Here is a 9,265-nt window from a genome sequence, read left to right as displayed (position 1 = left end):
CCATGACATCACGGGCGAGCATAGCCGTGACGTCACGAGCCTCTGGTGCGGCACCTGACGCTCCGTGGGGGAAGAACAATTTTCCATTGGACAGCCCTTTTTATTGTGAAAAAAAGGCAGCTACTATATGGCTCCACAGAGTACTATGGGTGCCATATTACACATAATGTAGGTACAGAGCCGCAATACATCCTTGTACACAAGCCCCTAGTCTGTCGCTAGTATTGAAGAGTATTTTCACCCAACACTTTTATTCCTTTATTGTACTCTCATCATATTTTTATCATGCTGTTAATTCTTACACATAGCTGCTTTCAATATTTTTTTTTTATATTCCACTATAGTTCCATTCAGATATGTGATCTAACAGCTTTGTTCAATGTGGGTTACTACCATCTAATTCCCAACAATTGTATTGCTCTTTATAAAGATGCTGGAGACATGAACGAAAGCCAGAAACTGGCAGCAGTGGAAGTTATTCAGGTTGGCCCTATTACCTATGCAAGGACTAAGACTCTAGGTAAGTAAGTTTGGTAAGACAATTCTAACATAAGTCTGATTTTACCTTTTTGTGTAAAGTTCCAAACCTGATGTAACTTCAATGGAATATTGTAAAATACCATTTAGAGATGTCTCATAAAGACAAACCCTTTTTAAAGAGAAGCCGATCAAACCCCTAGTGATCAGCGGACATTGTTCAGGGAAACTGTATCTGGATTTACAGTCGAATGAGCGGCTGTCCAATGCATAGACATGCCTGGTCCAACAGACTGAGAGCTTCGCTTACACAGCAGATTTCCATTCTGGCTCATAGTGGAAGTATAGTGGGTGGCTCTCAAGACCTTTATGATGCCCATATCCCCTAAGAGATTATATAGACAGGAATTGTGTTTTTAACCAGATTTTACTTCAACTCCTGCAGTGCATTGCATTTTTTCAAATTCAGAATAGGAGTAAGGAGAGGAACATCTGCTTATCTTCTCTGTGCCAAGCTAGCCTTTCATTGAACTTCATGAACTAGGGGTTTCCCAGTATGCAGATCATTGTGTCAAATAATTTGCACGCAGTACTCTTACCCCCCCCCCCACACACACACACACACACAAACATCAATAATGGTTGAACATTTTTCACTGTCTTTATTCTGCCCGTATATCATACCTTTCACACACTGCAGTCATAGCGATTATCACTTGCCAAATGTCTCTAAAACTGCAAATTGCCACCTTTGCGGCCCATGACAGACCTAGTAAGTCATAGTGCTGCTCACGGTCTATGGAGCGGGCTCCTGGCTTCAGCCCGCTCCATACCCTCTGACCCCCAGCTGTTTTAACCCCTTAAGGACACATGACGTTCTCATACGTCTCCATTTCCGAGTCCTTAAGGACACATGACGTATGAGAACGTCATGTGTTTTACCGGCCCCCCGCAACCATCTGGAGCGGAGCCGGTCCCCGATGCCTGCTGAAATCGTTCAGCAGGCATCGGGGCATATCGCCCAGGGGGGTCATTATGACCCCCCATGTCGGCGATGGCCGCAGATCGCTGGACAATTCAGTCCAGCGATCTGCGGCGGATTCCGGGTCAATCGGGTCTCCAGTGACCCGGTGACCCGGAATTACAGGCAGAGCCTGCAGGTGTGAGGTGGCACTGGTGCCACCTCACGATCGCCCTGATTCGTCGGCCGGATTACCGGCCGACCAATCAGGGCGCCTGCTGCGGGTGTCACTCCCGCAACCCGCTCCGCCCCTCTTCCGGAGGACGTGAGCGGGTGTGGGACGTGCACCCCGGGTGCTGGGGACCCCGATCCCCGGCGCCCCTGTTGGGATCGGGGCCCCAGGAGCAGCGGCGGCGGCGGAGACGACGAGGGACTGACCTGGTGCAGCGAGGATCGTTGGAGGTGAGTGACAGCCTCCTGCTGTTGCTTAGCAACAGCTCCCAGCATGCAAAAAGGGCATGCTGGGAGCTGTAGTTATGCAACAGCAGGAGGCAGACCACCACAACTCCCAGCATGCCCTTATGGGCATGCTGGGACTTGTAATTTTGCAACAGCTGGAGGCACATTCTTTCTATGGAAAAGTGTACCTTCAGCTGTTGTGTAACTACAACTCCCAGCTTGCACAATCAGCTAAAGTGCATGCTGGGAGTTGTAGTGGTGCATCTGGTGGTTGCATAACTACAACTCCCAGCATGCCCGTTGGCTGTCGGTGACTGCTGAGAGTTGTAGTTTTGCAACAGCTGAAGGCACACTGAGTTAAGTAGCAAACCAGTGTGTCTCCAGCTGTTGCATAACTACAATCCCCAGCATCCCCAGCCAAAGTAGTATGCCTCCAGCTGTTGCATAACTACAACACCCAGCATGCCCTTCCGCTGTCCGTACATGCTGGGGGTTGTAGCTTTTGCAACAGCTGAAGGCACACTGGTTGCAAAACACTGAGTTTGTTACCAAACTCGGTGTTTCACAACCAGTGTGCCTCCAGCCACCCCCCCCCCCCCCCCCCCCCAATGTGAATGTACAGGGTACACTCACATGGGCGGAGGATTACAGTAAGTATCTGGCTGCAAATTACCCCTTGTTACGTTCCCCGAGGGGTCTAGTTTCCAAAATGGTATGCCATGTATTTTTTTTTTTGCTGTCCTGGCACCATAGGGGCTTCCTAAATGCGGCATGCCTCCAGAGCAAAATTCGCTTTCAAAAAGCCAAATGTGACTCCTTCTCTTCTGAGACCTGTAGTGCGCCAGCAGAGCACTTTTCACACCCATATGGGGTGTTTTCTGAATCGGGAGAAATTGGGCTTCAAATTTTGGGGGGTATTTTCTGCTATTACCCTTTTTAAAATTGTAAAAATTTTGGGAAACCAAGCATTTTAGGTAAAAAAAATATATATTTTTTTACATATGCAAAAGTCGTGAAACACCTGTAGGGTATTAAGGTTCACATTACCCCTTGTTACGTTCCCCGAGGGGTCTAGTTTCCAAAATGGTATGCCATGTGTTTTTTTTTTTGCTGTTCTGGCACCATAGGGGCTTCCTAAATGCGGCATGCCCCCAGAGCAAAATTTGCTTTCAAAAAGCCAAATGTTACTCCTTCTCTTCTGAGACCTGTAGTGCGCCAGCAGAGCACTTTTCACCCCCATATGGGGTGTTTTCTGAATCGGGAGAAATTGGGCTTCAAATTTTGAGGGGTATTTTCTGCTATTACCCTTTTTAAAAATGTAAACATTTTGGGAAAACAAGCATTTTAGGTAAAAAAAAATTTTTTTTTTTACATATGCAAAAGTCGTGAAACACCTGTAGGGCATTAAGGTTCACGTTACCCCTTGTTACGTTCCCCGAGGGGTCTAGTTTCCAAAATGGTATGCCATGTGTTTTTTTTTTTCTGTTCTGGCACCATAGGGGCTTCCTAAATGCGGCATGCCCCCAGAGCAAAATTTGCTTTCAAAAAGCCAAATGTGACTCCTTCTCTTCTGAGACCTGTAGTGCACCAGCAGAGCACTTTTCACCCCCATGCGAGGTGTTTTCTGTATCGGGAGAAATTGGGCTTCAAATTTTGGGGGGTATTTTCTGCTATTACCCTTTTTAAAAATGTAAAATTTTTGGGAAACCAAGCATTTTAGGTAAAAAAAAATATATATTTTTTTTACATATGCAAAAGTCGTGAATCACCTGTAGGGTATTAAGGTTCACTTTACCCCTTGTTACGTTCCCTGAGGGGTCTAGTTTCCAAAATGGTATGCCATGTGTTTTTTTTTGCTGTCCTGGCACCATAGGGGCTTCCTAAATGCGGCATGCCCCCCAAAAACCATTTGTCGCTCCTTCCCTTCTGAGCCCTCTACTGCGCCCACCGAACACTTTACATAGACATATGAGGTATGTGCTCACTCGAGAGAAATTGGGTTTCAAATACAAGTAAAAATTTTCTCCTTTTTATCCCTTGCAAAAATTCAAAAATTGGGTCTACAAGAACATGCGAGTGTAAAAAATGAAGATTTTGAATTTTCTCCTTCACTTTGCTGCTATTCCTGTGAAACACCTAAAGGGTTAATACACTTACTGAATGTTTTTTTGAATACTTTAGGGGGTGTAGTTTTTATAATGGGGTCTTTTATGGGGTATTTCTAATATGAAGACCCTTCAAATCCACTTCAAAACTGAACTGGTCCCTGAAAAATAGTGAGTTTGAAAATTTTGTGAAAAATTTAAAAATTGCTACTGAACTTTGAAGCCCTCTGGTGTCTTCCAAAAGTAAAAACTCATAAATTTTACGATGCAAACATAAAGTAGACATATTGTATATGTGAACCCAAAAAATATATATTTTGAATATCCATTTTCCTTACAAGCAGAGAGCTTCAAAGTTAGAAAAATGCAAAATTTTCATTTTTTTCATCAAATTTTGGGATTTTTCACCAAGAAAGTATGCAAGTTACCATCAAATTTTACCACTATGTTAAAGTAGAATATGTCACGAAAAAACAATCTCGGAATCAGAATGATAACTAAAAGCATTCCAGAGTTATTAATGTTTAAAGTGACAGTGGTCAGAATTGCAAAAAACGCTCCGGTCCTTAAGGTATAAAATGGCCTGGTCCTTAAGGGGTTAAGTAGCTGGAGGCTGCCACTAATAGCCGGCATGCAGCATTTCAATCTTGGACTCAGGCAGGACGAAGTCTTGGGCCAGCCCTGACAACTATCATAAAAGATCATTTTCATTATTTGGACACTTTGACATAGATGTAATATGGGTGCTTTTTTACACCCAGACCTCCCAGAACTGAAGTTATGATGCTATAATTCTGGCACTGATGAGCAAAGGAGATTTAGTCAGTTTGTGGTGACCCAGGGTGAAACCACATGTCCTGTCAGGTGGATGTCACAGCCCACAGCTCCAGGTTTAAATGTCATTATTTATTCTAATGTGATTTCTATTGTTTAATGCGCTTGTATTTTCTCTGTCATGTAAAGTGTTAACTAATTGTGTAGCAGGATGTTTGGGGAATCACATGTACACTTTGCCCAATCATGGCCTCCTGCCTGCTCCCCAATGTCTGTCTAGATGAGGAGGAGTTAGTCAGTAGAGAGTTGTGTGAAGGAAAGGAGAGTGAGTGGAGGTCCAGGCCTCTGCTTTGTTACCTGTTCCTCACCATATGAGGACACGCCTGAAAGACCCAGTTGCTGCAAAGATTCCAGTTCTGAGTGACATCACCCTTCACCTGGATCGTGCCCACCAGGTCGTCCATCTGTCAATTTCAGGCCAGCTTTGGGGACAAGTACCAAAGAGCAATCAGGCCCCATAGCCAAAGCAAAGGATAAAGTAAATGAAGATTCTCTGGCCACTCCGATCCATACAAGTCCACCCTGGCAGTAAGCACTTACAATGGATTCCACAAAATGAAGTTGCAACAGTAAGTGATAGTCAGCTCCCAAGTCAAGCCCAATTCCAGTCAAGTTAATCTAGTCAGGTCAAGGCTAGGTCAGTCAAGTCTGTCAAAGTCAAGTTTGGACAAGTCAAGTCACAACTAATTTGAGGAGGACTACAAATCCTAGAGCAACATGAGAACAAGTGTGGTTCCCTATAGCTTCATTCAGCAAAATTGCACTGAAATTGAACTGTATTTTGTGTATTATCATGTTGCAATTACTGAAGTAAAGTTCACAAGTGGTTTTTCTAACCTTGCATTTGTGGTATTCCTTAACCGGCGCTTGGCAGTGTGGTGGGTTAACACTACTGGAGTCACAAACTCGTCATAGTCATTTATCCCATAAGTTTACATTTGTATGCCACCCTAGGCCACCACAATTGTGTCCATAATGCAGTAGCAATAAAGCTACTTTTTATGCCTACATAAAAGTATCATCAGATAACATGTGTTTCATTTGTACATGCCAAAGGTGTGAAAACTGTACTCGCTTCTAGAGGTGCAGAAAGTTCAAAAACCCTTGCCACATAATTGGTCATATCTCAGCAAATGAGAATGTAAAGCATTTGTTAATTATGTTATATATGTTAAGTTGTAGCATCCATTTTTGTATTACAGACTTGATTGGTTGTCAGTTATGAATTAACTTCTTGAAAGTTGGTGACAGATTGTCATTTGTCAGATTTTTTCATCAGTTACAGTATGACAGTTTTACCAACAGTTGCTGATATGGCTCTAATTTATTACTATATTTATAACAAACTTAGCACTCTTTATTATTTCTCAGTGTTTAAAATGTATTGGCTATCCACAATTTATCATATCACGTGACAATTTGGCCTTTGTAAAACAATCAAATTGTAGATGTAATGAAAAAATGAAAGGTGACAAGCAGGTAGGAGCAACAGTGCCCCAGGAGTGTCATGAGAGGAATTTACTTATATTTCATTAGTATGCATGATTACCAAACTACACTATCTGTACTGATATATAATTATTACCTAACAAGGCAGGTATGGCACATGCAATAAAAAGGTACTAGGAAAAATGACTACAATGGGTATAACCTGTGACCCAGTTCTATATAATGGAATGGCATGTCACTTTTGTATGCTAAGTCTATCCCATGTAACCACTGGACAGTGCCATACACAGTACATTTTATGTAAAGCTTCATACTCATGGCAGTTCCTCCAATGACTCCCTATTTACGGACTCAAAAGAACGAATAGCAATAAAGTTCAGGCACTTCTAAAAATAAGATAAGGAATGATGAAGTATCAATGGACAAATGTTTCCTCCATTAATTCTTTATTTGAAGGGACACGGGGAGATTTTCCAAAACGTGTGATGAGAAAAAGTTGACCAGGTGCCCATAGCAACCAATCAGATCGCTTCTTTCATTTTTCAAAAGGTTCTCTGAAAGATAAAAGAAGTGATCTAATTCCTATATGCAAATGATCAACTTCTTATCTGCACGAGTTATGATAAATCTCCTCTTATGCCACCTGTAAATGTTATATTTAAAGTGTCCCTGTCATTTATCAAAAATTTTGACAGAGACAAAGTCTGGATGTTCAGACCCCCATCAGTCATGAGAATGAGAGCACTGTGCTGCACACCTCTACAATGGGAGGAAGGAAACAATACAGGTGCTCTCCAGCAGGGGGAACTAGAAAGTGCCAACTCTTTCAGCGGTAGAGGGGGCACATATGCTCATTCATGATATGCAAGGTCACTTACATGATTTCGTGTCGTCACTTGTATATGCCTCCATCTTCAGACCCCATGCAGCGGCTAAACATCTACTGACTGTCATTTGTAGGAGGGCCTGTGCAGGAAACCGGCTGTCACTCAGGACTTGCATGCAAATGGAAAATCCCAGGCAGAAAGACCCTGTTTGCTCCAGAAGCTCCAATGAAAATCTGGCCCTGTATGCATCTACTTCTTGAGATCTCAGGCAGTCTGCACCTTCAAGATCCACTTGTTGGACACCCTGGATTGAATGTGTTTGTGGATATCCTGATTATTTATATAACAATTTTAAAAGAATCAGACATGTTGAATTCTAACATGCCTGATTCTTTTGACAGGGAAATAAGCTACTGCCAGAGGAACCTGGAGGATATTCATCCCACCCTCATCCAGAGCATATGCAGGTTTAGTGAAGCCAAGAGAGATAGCCTTCAGCCAAACACTCATGAGTGTATATGACCAGCCTTAGTGACATGTAGTCTATAATAACAACAAATTTAGAAAGAGTTTTCATAATCAGCGCAGCTGCGCCTTTCAATTAGTTGAAAAACACATTTACATTATAATAACCGCCAATGTGTACAATGCTAAAATTCTGAGTATTGCAAGCCCTGAGCAATTTTTTCATAATAATATGTAGTCAGCTTGCCATGGCTTTCCAACAGCAAACAGCTGCCAAACATGGGCTTAGTCTCTGCTTCTCACTGAGTCAATGCTCTACTGCCACTGGCAGTGATACCCCTTTGTTGTAGGCTGGGGTAATGGCATGTATGTAGACTGGTGAGTGATGTATCTGAGGTGAATGTTCTTGACACCAAGAGTGTAAACCCACCACACTCCAAGGTAAAGCAGTTGCCAGTGCCAAGTGCTGGGTAAAGAATACTTCCAATGCCAGGTTGGGGTAACCACTTGAATTATACTTAAACAATTGTAGGAGAGGTAGTACAAACAGTACAGTTCAGTAGATGGATGAAGGATGCAGTAAGAAACCACAGTTGCATTTAAGGGCTTGCTTGGACTTCTTGTCTTTGACCAACTCTGACTTGACTAGGACTGGATTTGACAGGACTTGCATGGACTTGACTAGACTTGACTAGATTGGATTCAGACTTCACTCTTTGAGAGCTGACTAGCACTAACTAAAGCTGCTTCATAATAGGGAATCCATTTTGAGTGCTTACCGCCAGGGTGGACTTTATTGAACAGATGTGGCTTGAGGAACTTCACACCTTTACCCTTTGGATTGGACCGCAGCGAGCCGATGAGTCAATATGGCGGTCAGAGGTCCCCTCATCTGCCTAAATAGTATTAGCAATCTAATGATCGCTATAAATAGTCGCCTATGGAGACATAAAAAATTTAAAATAAATTATGAAAAAAAAATGGGAATAAATCCCTTCTCCAATAAAAAATAAAATTGACCCTTTTCCCATTTTACCCAGTAGAAAACATATTTGGTATCAGCTAGTGTGTAAATGTTTGAACTATGTAAATATAACGTTAATGATGCTGTACAGTAAACAACGTAAACATTAAAAAAAATGTCCAAAACTCATCCTTTTTGATCACATTACATTCCAATTTTTTTATTTTTATAAAAAGCTATTCAAAAAGTCACGTCTGTAAGTGATACCAGAAAAAACTACAGATCATGGTGCAAAAAATGAGCCCTCATACAGTGAGCCCTTATAAGAAAAAAATTAGAACATTATAGGGGCCACAACAGGACAATATGTAATCATGGGTATCATTTTAATTGTATTGAACCACAGAAAGAGGAGAACATGGCAGTTTTACCGTAAAGTTTACAGGGTAAAAAAGGAAACCCTCAAAAGTAGTAAATTTTCTTTTTTTTTTTCATTTTTTTTTCTTTTTCTTCAATTTCCCCAAACAAATAATATTTTTAGTTTTTGCCATACATTTTTTGGTAAAAGGAGTCATATACTTACAAAGTACAATTGGTCACACAAAAAACAAGCCCTCACATGGGTCTGAAGATAGAAAATTAAGAGTTATGGCTCTTAAAAGGCGAGGAAAAAATAATGAAAATGCAAAAATAAAATTGTGTCCTCAAGGCCAAAATCAGCAGT

The 9,265-nt window shown here is 41.8% G+C and overlaps 1 long non-coding RNA gene across 1 annotated transcript in view; it reads left to right on the top strand.

The window, feature by feature from the left end:
- Positions 1-385: 385 nt before the first annotated feature.
- LOC130356815 (uncharacterized) overlaps positions 386-9,265 on the top strand; it is a 54,270-nt gene continuing 45,390 nt past the window's right edge. Inside the window, exon 1 of the long non-coding RNA XR_008889006.1 lies at positions 386-520. This is a non-coding gene — a long non-coding RNA (uncharacterized LOC130356815). The remainder of the gene's footprint in view (positions 521-9,265) is intronic.

The sequence above is a fragment of the Hyla sarda genome, chromosome 2, assembly GCF_029499605.1.
Source record: "Hyla sarda isolate aHylSar1 chromosome 2, aHylSar1.hap1, whole genome shotgun sequence".
NCBI classification, from domain to species: domain Eukaryota; kingdom Metazoa; phylum Chordata; class Amphibia; order Anura; family Hylidae; genus Hyla; species Hyla sarda.
This window is presented reverse-complemented; position numbering and strand designations above follow the sequence as displayed.